Raw genomic sequence first — 12,694 nt, 5'->3', positions numbered from 1 at the left:
ACTTTTGTGGTTTCTGCGACTGACACTTTGCGTTCAGCACCTTTGTATCTGATGTGTGCCGATTCTGTCACATCGTTATCTCCGTTGACATTTAACACTGTTTTTCGCTGCAAAAGAAAAAAAAAAACTTAGATGTAACTGACCCGCCTATATAGACAATAGACGTGTACTTAGCTCCACCAAGCTAGTTTCCAGCCAATCGACCCACCAAAAAATCAAATAAAAAACATTCCAAACTAAACATAACAGATTAAAAGTAACAACTGAGAGGAGGTCGGACGATCAGCTGCCTTTTCTTGGCCGAAGAGTTGAACTCGGGGCCACCGAAAAACAACTCCAGCTAGCGGCCAGCGCGGCAATTGAACGGAAGACCGCCGGATTACAAGTTTGGCGCACTAACCACTTGGCCACACCGCCCCTGTTTGGTTCTCTTTACTTGACACAACATCCTTAAGGTGCTCTCACTAATGGAAGCTGACATAAGAGCAATATTTATTAGTAACTTACATCTAACCATCTCTTTTAGCGACAACATGGTGGTTAAGGAAACAATGATCCTTCTCCTCGCGATCATGTATCCAGTGATGATTGCAAAGCAGCCAACAAAATATGAAGGTAAATATGCAATATAATTGAAAATAAGATAATAAAGCAGGTCTTAGCCACCAATGACCAGTAAAAGTTCAGCCGTCCACAATTTTATTGAAAAGTGACGCACCTACAGAAGGGACGAACCGTTTCAAAAACGTAACCAAAATGGGAAACTTTTACGTTCGAACTTGTATATAACGGCCACCCTGGGGACTTGAGGAACTGGCCGCTTAATGCAGGATCACTAAAAATACTCACTGGGCTTGGTCTAATGTCAGCTTTAATGACGTATCATACAAAGACACTTCATGCGAGGAAACAATAGGACAATCAACACTATCAATACTTTAAACAAAGTTCTGTGCCAGTGTGTAACTTAACGGTATAATATACATAACATTGTGTAAACGTACTGTGCAATAAATTGTTCTCAACTCTTCTACATTATACAGTACTGTATTTCAATGACTTACAGTTCACAACAAAATATCTCATTCCGTCATTTCATAGTTGTTAAGTTCAATGTGCAGTTATAATGGAAATATTGCTAATCAAAAGTAGCACAACAGACAATAAAACTCTTCAAGTTAAAGTAGTAATAGAGTAAGAATAATTGCGACTTAAAAAAGTCGGACACGTACGTTTGGCGCTTCGGCATTTGGAACTTTTGTTTGTAGAGCAAGTCGTTAATTGTCGACACTGCCAGCGACAATTCCTGGTATCCATGGTACTGTAGCATCTGACAGTGACTGAATGCGATTCATTCTCCATCACATGACTGACGAACAAGCTAATTAAAGAGGAATTTTTTGCTAAAGAGTAAAGCATATTCAAAACAAACTTTTTTTAGCGTTCGTGATATGGTACTGTACTAAAGCACATTGCGGACACCTGAAAAGCGTTTACGATACGAAACGGCCGAGTATCAGCTTACAGTAGCTTTGTACATGTTTTTTTTTAAAGTGATGATGAATCGCATTTTAAACACATTAAAATACGGCATAAAATAACAAATGGCTTGGTTTCCATTCAAGGGTGGCCACTTAATACAGGTAAAAATAACAAAGAAAGACAAACATAGGACTGCTACAGGTTGGCCGCGGCCGCTTAATAGAGGTGGCCGCCTAATAGAGGTAACAAATATAGCGTTTGTATGAGCGAAAAATCGTGACTTTGAAAACTGACCGCTTAATAGAGAATGGCCGCTTAATACAGGACCGTTATATACAGGTTCGACTGTAGTTTTAGAGGAAAACGTTTTGTACATATTCATGGCGAATTATTTGCGTTTTGCTGATCATATACCTGCACCCTCGAACAAGCCTGCTCGGAAACCACAAGCGCGTGGTTTTGCTAAAAACCAAATCACAGGGCGAAGAAGCGAAGCTGCGGGACTTGAGCTCCGGCCCCCGACCTCAGGTGGAAGCATCACGACGGCCATTTGTAGCTCTTGATTGCTCGCCTGTACAGGCCGTGCTGCTGAGGAGTCTATGGTACGATGCAACTGGTACCGCAATGTCTTCGCGAAAGGAGCCCCATAACTAAGAGAATTTGGGAAACCCATGGATGCGAAAAAATCTGGCTTGGTTATGACGTCACTTCTGTCCATCCGACCGTCCGTACGCAATTCCACAATGCTAAAGCGCCAGTGTTTGTTTGGCGGGAAGTTGCATGCTTCTGGCACCCGCGTTTGTTTGGCGGGAAGTTGCATGCTTCTGCCGCCCGCGTTTTTTTGGCGGGAAGTTCCATGACCAACTTAACTGCGTTTAACTAAAAAAATAGTTTTGAAGACAACAAAATACAAAGCGAATCTAAAGCGAATTTATTAATTTGTTGGTAAACAAATTGACAAACATGGAAAGAGGAGAAAGAGAGAGAGAGAGGGAACGAGAAAGCAGGCGACAAATAAGCCAAATTCGACGTGAAAGATAGCGACTGCGAGCGCTAGAAAATAGGCGAAATATGAGTGACAAACAACGAGAGAAGGAGCAAGATAGGGTTCGAGAAATAAGACTGAATATTGGTGAAGAGCAACGGGAAAAAGAGCAAGAAAGAATCGAGAAAAGAGGCGACGAAATAGTGAGGAAAAACGAGAGAAAGAGATAGAAAGAGGTAGTGAAAGAAGAAAACGAGTTTGCGACGAACAGCGAATAAAAGAGCGAGAAAGGAAACGAGAAAGCAGGCGAAAAAGTAACTCTTGTAACGCACAGCGAAATGAAAGAGAAGGAGGTGAGTAGAGGTGGGTAGGTTACTTTAATTTATCTTATAAACAAATCACAGTCGTCATTTTCAGTTTTTCTTGACGAATCACCATACGTCGCTTAATTGTCAATCAGTCAAAACGAGAGCAAGTGTTGCTGTTCGGGTCTCATCATGTTTGTGCTGATTTACAATTTACAGTACCTTTTGTTAAAGCTTTGGTTGTGTGAAAACTATCTATACACCTACGAAATGTCACGTCGTAGAATCTAAACCAAAAATGAAAGCCGCCGCCGTTTCAGCTTATTTTATTTTAGAAGCGGGTTAAATTTTGCGGTATGATAAACAACAACAATTGATCATGCAGACAATGAGTTGTGCTTTTAATAGGTTAGAAGTTAAGAATTAAGAGCCAAATGTTTAGTTGTGAGAGGATTTCAACTGCTAATTGGAAGCAAATTATGTGATCTGATGTTTTCGTTCAGCAGCCGAGGGACAATACCAGGACTACATTCCCAGTGTGCGTGAATACTACTCTGTGCAAGACGGGTCTCAAAATATATCGTCGAACTTACCGCCTGTTGTAAAAGATCCAGTTCAGTTTAGTGATGATCATGCAGGTAAAATCATACATTCAGTTAGAGTAGACGGTGGTTAATGTACGATTTTGAGAAAGCTGATTATAGTGGAATGTCTTTGTGAAGAGAAAACTGTAACAGTTTTAGTGGACCGCTTGAGTTTGCCATGCAATCGCAGTTAAGGTAGTTTGTCAGGCTGTCAAAACATTAGCAAGCGTTGAGTTCGGCTTTCCTCATATTTGCCTGCGTACTGTGGATTTACAACCTTTTACGGTACTTAACCGTAACTCTTGTGTTGCGTGAGGAACATTGATGCACCTAAATACATGGATATTATAGAAAATCCCGTTCAGATTTGGCTTTTCACTGTACGGATCGGTTTTATGTCATAAGAACTTAGAATCTAAAGCATGAATGAAAGCGGTAAGCTTATTTTTGGTGCTAAGCCTTAGAGCTCTAAGATTAAGACTTTCATTACTAAAAAAAACAAATTAAAATGAGATTGAGACCTTAGCACTAAATTCATTGCCATGTGGCATGATCATCCGAACAGTTAATTGTGCTTTTAAGAGGTTAGAGGTAAGAGGCTAGAGGAATACAGTTTGTAATTGTAATGTGAATGTCAACTGTTATTAGTATTGAAGCCAATTATGGTTTGTTCTTGTTTGTGAATTGATTATTTAATTTGTTTTCAGTGGCGGAAGAAGAAAACGAGCTTGAATGTGTACATACAGGTGAAGATGGAGGTCAAATTGAAAGAAATTACAATCTGCAAGACGGCCCTGATTTATCGTCGAACTTGTCGCGTGTTGACAGAGATTCAGTTCAGTTTGGTCACGATAATGCAGGTAAAAATATTATGGGTTCAATTAGAGTGTGCCGTGGTTTGAGTGTGAGATTTTGAAGCCAATTGTAGTGGAATGTGGTCATACTTCGGTGGCTAGTGGATCTGGAAAATTTACCTACTTAATATTTTGATTTGCTTTTTGTACTTCCCAGCTGCACATAATTTTGTATTATAGGATTTCATGCAGTTATGTTGAGTTGGTTTTCATTTGGTTTAAGCGGGTTCCATTATATTGTACCCTGTATAACAGTTAATATTATGACTTCTATTCTTGGTATAATATTAAGTACTTTGCCGCATTTAATGCCCCCAAAATAGAAATCTCTAGGAGGGATGAGGCATTTGCAAGGTTATTATTATTTACCGGCAGATTTAATGTTTGCGAATGCAGAATTGTTGTCATTTATATGTCAAGAATGTCAATGTAAATCTTGTCAAACTACCGATAAAATAAGAGAACACACTTAACCAGCCTCAGTACCGGAGGGTTTGGGATTTGATGATGAGGTTGGAACTACCCATTCTATAACCTTCTCCAATCTCCCTTCCCCCTAGACATTTCCCTAATTACCTGTGGGAAACAAAAACCTTCATGTGTGAATAGAGCTATATGTGCTAGCTTCAGCCAACCCAACTCGAGAAATTCTATCCAAAAGTTCAAACAACATGTATGTAAACAAATTATTTCTTGGACAGCGCATTGTTTAATATTTCCTCTGAGATGCAAATACTGCTTCGTTTGGAATTTCCTTTGAAAACATATAGGGATAGCATATATAATGATATGATACCTCATTTTAAACAAGGGAATGAAATTTATTTGCATGAACTGGCAGCAGTTTGATTCCAAAGATTGCATTTAACCTGGATTAAAGATAATTTAGCTAGCAAAGCTAGGCCGATTTAATGTATGTAGTCTGTTAATGTATCCCATGCTACACTTACAGATTAAATCACAATACTTAAGCATACCTAAATGTATAGCCCACACTCCAATCCTAAATAATAATCGGCAAATTATCAAAGGTGAGGACATGGAGGTCTTAAAAGCGATGAGAGACTGTTTCGTCTTTGGATTCTCTTTAATTTCAAAAAACTTAATTTCCACTCAAACATTTAAACTAAACTGCAGACTTGAATGGAGTTAGGATCTTTTAAGACCATGGAAGATGCCACAGGATAGTTAACATATTTTTTTTAAATTTTGCTTTGCATTTTGAGATCAGTTGAGCTGAAATAGGATAATTATATCTGTATTTTGAATGACGAAGCCCCACAATTTGAGATCAAATGTCATGCAGTTTCAACATAAGCCAAAACATTATTTAATGTATGTATAGACATTAAAAAAAAAAAATGTGAGTTTGCACCCATTTAAGAAAATTGAAAATGTTTTGCTACGTAAACCAAATTTGTTGTTTGTTTTTCAAGAATAATTTTTTTCACCGGAAGAACTTTTTGTTGATCACTGTCTTTGTCAATGCTCGCAGATAAGTTTGTTGTGATCAACAAATTGGCATTTGTGGTTTTAAATACAATAATTACATATGTCAGTGTGGATGCAAGTGGTTCTTAAATGCTCAAAATCTTAGCAGAGTAAGTGCTTGATCGGCAACCGTCCAGTACATGAAGCTTTTTGCATTAGAAAATGTTTCATAAAAAGCTATTCCTTTGGGGAAATTAATTTGGAGGGTCTATTACTGCTTATTTATCTACCAAACATTTGCGCGTTATTAATTTTTGGTGTTCAGGTATTTGATTTATGCAAAACACACAAAATGTTTACATGCAGTAGCCCATGGTGTAGCATTCTGGAGAAAAATATCTTCAATGATGAACTGAGTAACTTGTCTTCCATAGCAGCTACAATTTTTGTTCTTTATAGTGGCTCAGCATTCTTTATCTTTTGTACTTCATATTCCATGTTCAGTGGCTCGAAGCCACATAGATTGAAATTATTTTCATTTGCAGAACACCTTGGAAACTATTAGGAAATAAAAGTGGTCAAGTCTTTGGACTTGGATATTGTAGTTTGCAAGATGAAATGCTGTTGGGAATGGGCATAGGTAATCAGTGAAGAATTCGGCCTGGCCAAAAGAGTAGCCAGACTGTCAAATTTCCTTCGGCTCGCCACGTTCTTCTGCTTCTTCCACCAGCTTAACATGGTCTGGTTCATAACAACTACAAGTTCTTGTTATTTACATTACTGTTTATTTACAGCGCTGCTTAGATGTAAGTTTTCAGTTTCCCCTTATTCCTTCAAACTTCATTCTCACATGTAGTATTCCGAGGCATATGGGAAATAATGGAGTATCATTAGTTTTGAGTGTTCTCAAATTATTTCTTTCGCAATAACATAAAAGTGGGCTACTTAGGACAAAAAAAATATATTTTTATTTTACCCCTTTTCATGCCTCAATCCAAATTTCAGTGAGTTCATAATTGCAAATATAGGTATAAATAAGCTTTGTACATAAGCTTACTAAATCTGGAAGTAACTGGTTGAAAACTGTCAAAATCTCGTCCGCCATTATTCAGTTCGAAAAGTGAAGCCCATGATGTTTCCACAAAGCGGTTGCTTTTATGACATCCTGTGTGACGTCATACACTCATAGACCTAAAATCCCAATTTTTCTGTTTGTTCGTTCTTGTTTTTTGGCTTTTTATTAATACAGATACCAATATTAATACTTTTGTTGTTCTTACAGTGTTATAAGCAGATCTAAACTAAGAGCTAAGTAAAATTTACTATGGCATTATTTACCATGGGAAACGCCATTTACACATACTAATGGTGTGTGTAGGTTACCCTGTTGGCACATCAGTAGTTCTCTGCTGTTATTATACCACACAGTTTAACACTGCAGTCAGTAATTTATCAAGTTGTACAGAAAATGCTATAAGTTTTGAATGGCCAATTCCGCATGAAAATGTCTGACCAAACGAGAGCGTGAATTCGGCCAGACATTTCAACCTGACACGGGCATAACATTGACCGAGCTTGAGCAGAATGGGCCACAGCGGTAAAGAATCTAACTCGAACAAAACACCTGACCGAAAAAGAGCAGAAATTAGCAAGACACGAGCAGGACACGAAAAATCATTTACAACGAGAAAACAGGCATGACACGAGCATGACATTAGCCGGAAAACGTATATAATCTGTGATGTAATCAGAAAAAAAATATATCCGGTCTTACTCAAACCCGAAGACGGCCGTACACGCATTTAAACATATAGAAATAACGATTAAATGTTTTGATGGATTCATTTTTACTATATCCATACAGTGTTTAATCTACATCCACAATCTCGAATAATTAACAAATTTGCGGCGATAATTTCTTGTTTTCTTGCATGTGTCAAACTAATTAAAAAATATACACATTCAGCAAACTTACTGATATTTTTAGAATTTGCTCAATGTATCCTCGAAGATTAAATACGACAAAGAAAATGTTCCTTAATATATATGTATGCTGAACAGACAGGAGATAGATCACTTAGCTGCACGTCGCTTCAGTTTCGTGCGTAAATGATCTGGTTGGCCTCAATGGGAGTTAGCTGTTCCTTGCGATTTTTGGATGCAATGAGCAGTCACGTAATCTGCAAAATAACAAGGGCAAAAGTCTGTGATGCTGCAGTTGTTCTAAATATCCATTCAGATAACAAAAAGTCAATATAAAAATTATAGTGCGTTTAAACCACCGCGAGTTGTAAATTGCACGCGTTTGTGGGCAAAGCCCAGTATAATCTTTCACACGCGTTGCGTGAGCCGGGCCCTTCGAAGAGCGGTCTTGGGAGAGAGGCAGGGAATGTTGTGGTTTGGAAATATAAAATAAAGTTTATTCAGTTCCAAAAACATGAGTAAAGTGCAAACTCACCTTTTGTGTGTTTTGGTGTGAGTTCAGTCTAATTATTTTGCAGGGAATAGAGCCTGATTCTCGGATGGTCCGAGGTCACTCGGTCAAATTTTATACGAAACGTTTCAAAACAATACTGAGTTTTTCGTTGGATAGAACACGGACGATTTCAATTGATGTAAATCATAATCGATAAAGCTTTCTAAATTTAAACTCGACCTCTCCTCGTTTTGGCATCTGAAATAACCGAACATGGAATGTCTTAGCTATTGGAACAATTTGGTACACTCAAAAAATTTAAAAAAACAGTCCAAAGGACTGACATTTAATTTTATAACAAGATAATGTAGCTTACCTCGCCCCTCAATCCTTAGGATGGTGTTGAGGAGCCTCTTCTTGGTTCCATTTTCCTTAGCCTGCATATGTATTTGACATGTGTCTCGCTTGGTTTCAGATCCTCGCAATTTACATTTACATGTAAAATACTTACACTTTTGTCTGACTCAAAATAAAGGCATGCGAACAGCGACATTTCTAAAACTTTTTTTAAATCCTTGAAGAGATCTTAAAAACACTGAGGAAGAAGCGATCACTAACAAGCCTTACATGTAAAGAAATAACTGCAATTGCACTGTTTCGCGCGCGCACATTGAAAATACGGTTTAAATAATAACGCACCAAGCGGCAAAAATTAGTAACCGTCGAGTGATCTCGAAGCTAACCAATGAATGAATAATAAATTTAGACAATGAGATACTTATCTGCAACATGTCTCTTATGGCATTTGATTGATAAAACCGCGTGCTAGGAATCAAAACAACGCATGGCCTACGTGCAGTCGGCCATGTCGTACACGTACGCTGACCTTCGAATCCAGAGAAACGACTTCTTTGCGGATTCAGCTGGCGGAATGCCCTGATTTTCGAAACTTTTGTCAAGAAGGAACTCGGCTTTTTTTTTTCAGCGTCCTGCATGAATGGGGTCAAGTTTGGGATTTCCAAATTTTGCGGTCGAGCAGCGTGATGACCGTAATACCATATGCAGGTGTGTTTATAAACAACACTGTTCGTGCTTTATTTATATTCCTTGACACTGTAACAGCTAGTCTACTTTGTCTTTACCATCAATTTTCATTGACAAGAAACGAAACGTAGCTTGTCTGGCTCTTTCCAATCTCATGTCAGGCTGTTATCAGGCCCGTGTCCAACTACTTATTAAAGTTATCAAATTTGGAAAAGTAATTGGAGGTTAGTTGACTCTTGTTCTGTTCCTGTTAGTGTCTTGTGCGGCTGCCGTGACCCGGACACGAGCGTAACATTTTTCTGGCTTATTAGCTTGGAGCCAGACGATTTTTTAGCCCGGTTCTTGTTTTGCTGATGTTTGGTTCTATTAACGGTATTCACGCCGAATTCTGCCTCTGTCAGGTCCGAAATTTCCGTACGGGGCGGGAATATTGTAATATTAATTTATATAATATTATATAATTATGAGAACAGACCTTTCCAAGAAAACAAGAAGGCACAAATACAAAAATTAAACACAAAGACAAAAGTGACCAAGAACTGGTACTCATACACTCGTTGGAACAGGAAATTGGGCAAAACACTGTCTAACAGTTTCCTAAGATGGGTTCATTTTCTTGACTTTAAAGTACAAACTAAAATGGTCTGCATCAAATAGTATCCTGACGAGGTGTGATTTATTTCCCAGACAAAACTTTTCAAGCATAATGCCCATTGCACGTGTGCACTAGCTAAAGGGTGCTGTCAAGCTACAAGTACAAGTTATTTTAAAAATCATGGCCCAATTAAATAGTATTCAGATGGTATCTGAATAGTATTATAATAATAATTACTTGAGAAGGCAGACAAAATCGGATTGCAATAAGGGCTTCAATTTTCTTACACAGTGATTGATGTGAGTTACAATGTCTGTTTTAGAATTTTGCTAGTTGCTGTGAATTTGATAGGTGCTTTGTCATTGTAGAAAGAGGAAGTCAAGCACTTGAAAAACTCAATGCAAATGATCCTCAAAATTGTGCCACAAGCAGTTAGTTTTTATAACATGGAGTATCAGTATGCACTTTGATTTTACAAAAGCACACTTTAATTACATAGACGAAGTGAACACTTGAGAAACAGAATATCATACTGAAGTTACCAAAATCGGTACAAATACACACGGCCATGCCACTCATTACTTGCTTCTCCCACATTCACAAAAACAATTTATTTCCGGTTATCTTTCTTCAATCATTTTGACTCTGTACCTCCCCTTACATTATAATGCATTATAATGCAGTTCTTGTATTTGAGTATTCCTCGCATGAATCAAGAGGATGTCTTCGGTCCTTCATCCAATGTGTATAGCAAGACCATTTGTTTAAAAATATTGCCCCTTCTGAGCAGAGTTCGGAACCATAAAATGTTTAAACAATCACCAGAAGTTCTCACTTGGATTTTACAAACACATCTGCACTGTTGAGATAGCCCTTAAGCACTGTTAAGATGGCCCTTAAGCCACTGAGTTAAACCTAAGTTGCTTTATTTAAGACAGAGGATTCATTCAAAAGCAGATCATGTTGTGTTGAGTGTATAACGGCATAATTTCCTTTCTGTGCAATTAGATCCACCTCTCTACGTGGCTCTCTGCCATTTTTAGAATAGAGAAATAAGGCGGCAAAGCAAAGCTGAATTTAATGTTTAAAATAACTGGTTTTCCCATTGGAATTTCGATGAAAATTTGGTGTGGTAATTAGTATTTATCACTTCTAGTTTCAAAAGCTGTAAAGGGGAAGCAAAATTTTAATCATAGTATCACTTTAATTTAAATTCACACAATTGCAACAATTTTTAACTTGCATAAATTTTGGTATTAAAAATCACACTTTTGTAGTTTGCAATAAAATTTAAATTAGTTTTAAATCGAATCCATGTAGTTTTTAATTTTTGAAGTTTATTTTAAGTTCTGGTTAGATATCTACTTAGACAAAAGATATAAACTCTTGTTAAAAAAGAATCTAGGTGCAAGTGATGGTCAACTTACATTTGACAGGTATGAGAAAATTCACATTGCAAACCATTAATTTTTGTAGGAGAAGAGTTTGAAAGAGAGGATCCTGCATCAGAAAATCACCTGCTTTTTGTGCCAAATTTCTCAACGTTGAAAATACAGCAACCTAATCCAGAAATTGATGACCATGACCATTTAGAAGATCTTCAGCTAATTGCAAGAGCAAGGGCAGTTGGTGTGCAGTATGAGTTTGCACAACCTGGTGTGGTGGAAACCGAGGATGACACCAGAAAAAGAAAGCAACGAAATCAAAGGAGAGTATCTAATGAAGAGAAACTTTTGCGTGAAGTTGTACCTACCACCACCTCCACTAGCAGGATCTAGTCAGATAGAGGACAATGCATATTGTGCCATACGTGCATTTGAGATTGAACAGATGACATACATGTTCAGCTCTTGTGAGGTTTGCAAGGAACGGCGCCTAGAATGCAAAGGCACAGGAAACACATGCACTCGTTTCAGGAGAGGTAAGAAGGTACCAAAAGTCTGGTCGGATAAAAAACAATATGGACCTGTTTAGTGTTCCCTGCGCAGTTGTTCTGATTACTGCTTGAGAACTCCTCGTCACCCTGAGCCAGGATTGCAGCCAAGAGAACGCGTATGCAGGATGGAGTTTGGAAGCGAGTTTTGCCCAGGGAATAAGCTGCGGAACGACCCAGAAATTGTGGGAGATCATAACGAAGCTCCTCGCCTTGAGATGCCGTGTGACCATCCACGTGTGGTTCAGCATTCTCGCTATCAAATACAGTCTTGGAGAGCAAATGGGGACGTAAGCTTGATTCTTTCCAATTCTCCCCCAGACAATCCTAGCACTGATGATATCATAGCAATATTTGGCTATGTGTGTGGCTATGCTTGCAAGGATAGTTGACCCACTGGTGCAACTGCTTAAGGACATGGTCAATGCTGTTGATGCAACTGATGCAGACCAAGTGACCGGCAAGTCAATGTGTGCTAAAATGCTAATCAAGACTGTGGGAAGACGAGATATCAGTGGACCTGAGGCATCATTTGAGTTAAGTGGACTAGCACTTTGGCGATGTAGCCGTTCATTCACGTACTTGTCTAGGTCAGGCTCAAGGCGAATTGAACGGTATGGTGACACTGCAACTCGCAGTACACCTTTGGATAAGTACCTTGCACGACCACGGGACGAGCACTGTTCTTGGTACCATTTTGCATCCAAAAATGGTAAGGTACCTATTGTAAGTGGTGGTGCTACACACGCAACATGGCCATTGAACGAGGACTACTGTAGAACAATGCTTTTGTTGCACTGGCCAAACTGGTTTGACATCCAAGAAGTAAAGGGAGATGCTGAATCCTGGGTTAATAGGTTTACAGATTATATTTCTAGTGATGCGTGCCCAACATTTGTGAAGGCCCAGGTTTCTAAGGAACAGCGTTATGCAGAGCATCCACAAGAACTGGTATTTGAGGAAGATGAGGATGATGATGCTGCAGAAGTTGAGCAACAACCAGATTGGGCAGAACCAGAGGTATCAGAATGTGGAGAAGGATTTAGATTATGATGATATTGGAGT

The 12,694-nt window shown here is 38.5% G+C and overlaps 1 protein-coding gene and 2 pseudogenes across 3 annotated transcripts in view; 2 read left to right on the top strand and 1 right to left on the bottom strand.

Annotated features, from left to right (window-relative positions):
* The window catches only part of LOC146461180 (peroxidasin-like), a 163,516-nt gene that overhangs the window by 41,292 nt on the left and 109,530 nt on the right, over nt 1-12,694 (bottom strand). The gene's annotated exons all lie outside the window — the stretch shown is intronic.
* Nucleotides 8,440-12,694, top strand: part of LOC146461183 (uncharacterized) — a 78,616-nt pseudogene continuing 74,361 nt past the window's right edge. Inside the window, exons 1-2 of the transcript XR_014857478.1 lie at nt 8,440-9,122; nt 11,173-11,357. The product of XR_014857478.1 is annotated as an uncharacterized LOC146461183 (transcript). The remainder of the gene's footprint in view (nt 9,123-11,172; nt 11,358-12,694) is intronic.
* The window catches only part of LOC146461189 (uncharacterized), a 1,252-nt pseudogene continuing 230 nt past the window's right edge, over nt 11,673-12,694 (top strand).

This window comes from Pavona decussata, unplaced genomic scaffold, assembly GCF_977016875.1.
Source record: "Pavona decussata unplaced genomic scaffold, jaPavDecu1.1 SCAFFOLD_201, whole genome shotgun sequence".
In the NCBI taxonomy this organism is placed as follows: domain Eukaryota; kingdom Metazoa; phylum Cnidaria; class Anthozoa; order Scleractinia; family Agariciidae; genus Pavona; species Pavona decussata.
The sequence above is the reverse complement of the archived record's forward strand: the minus strand, read 5'-3'. Positions and strand labels throughout refer to the sequence as shown.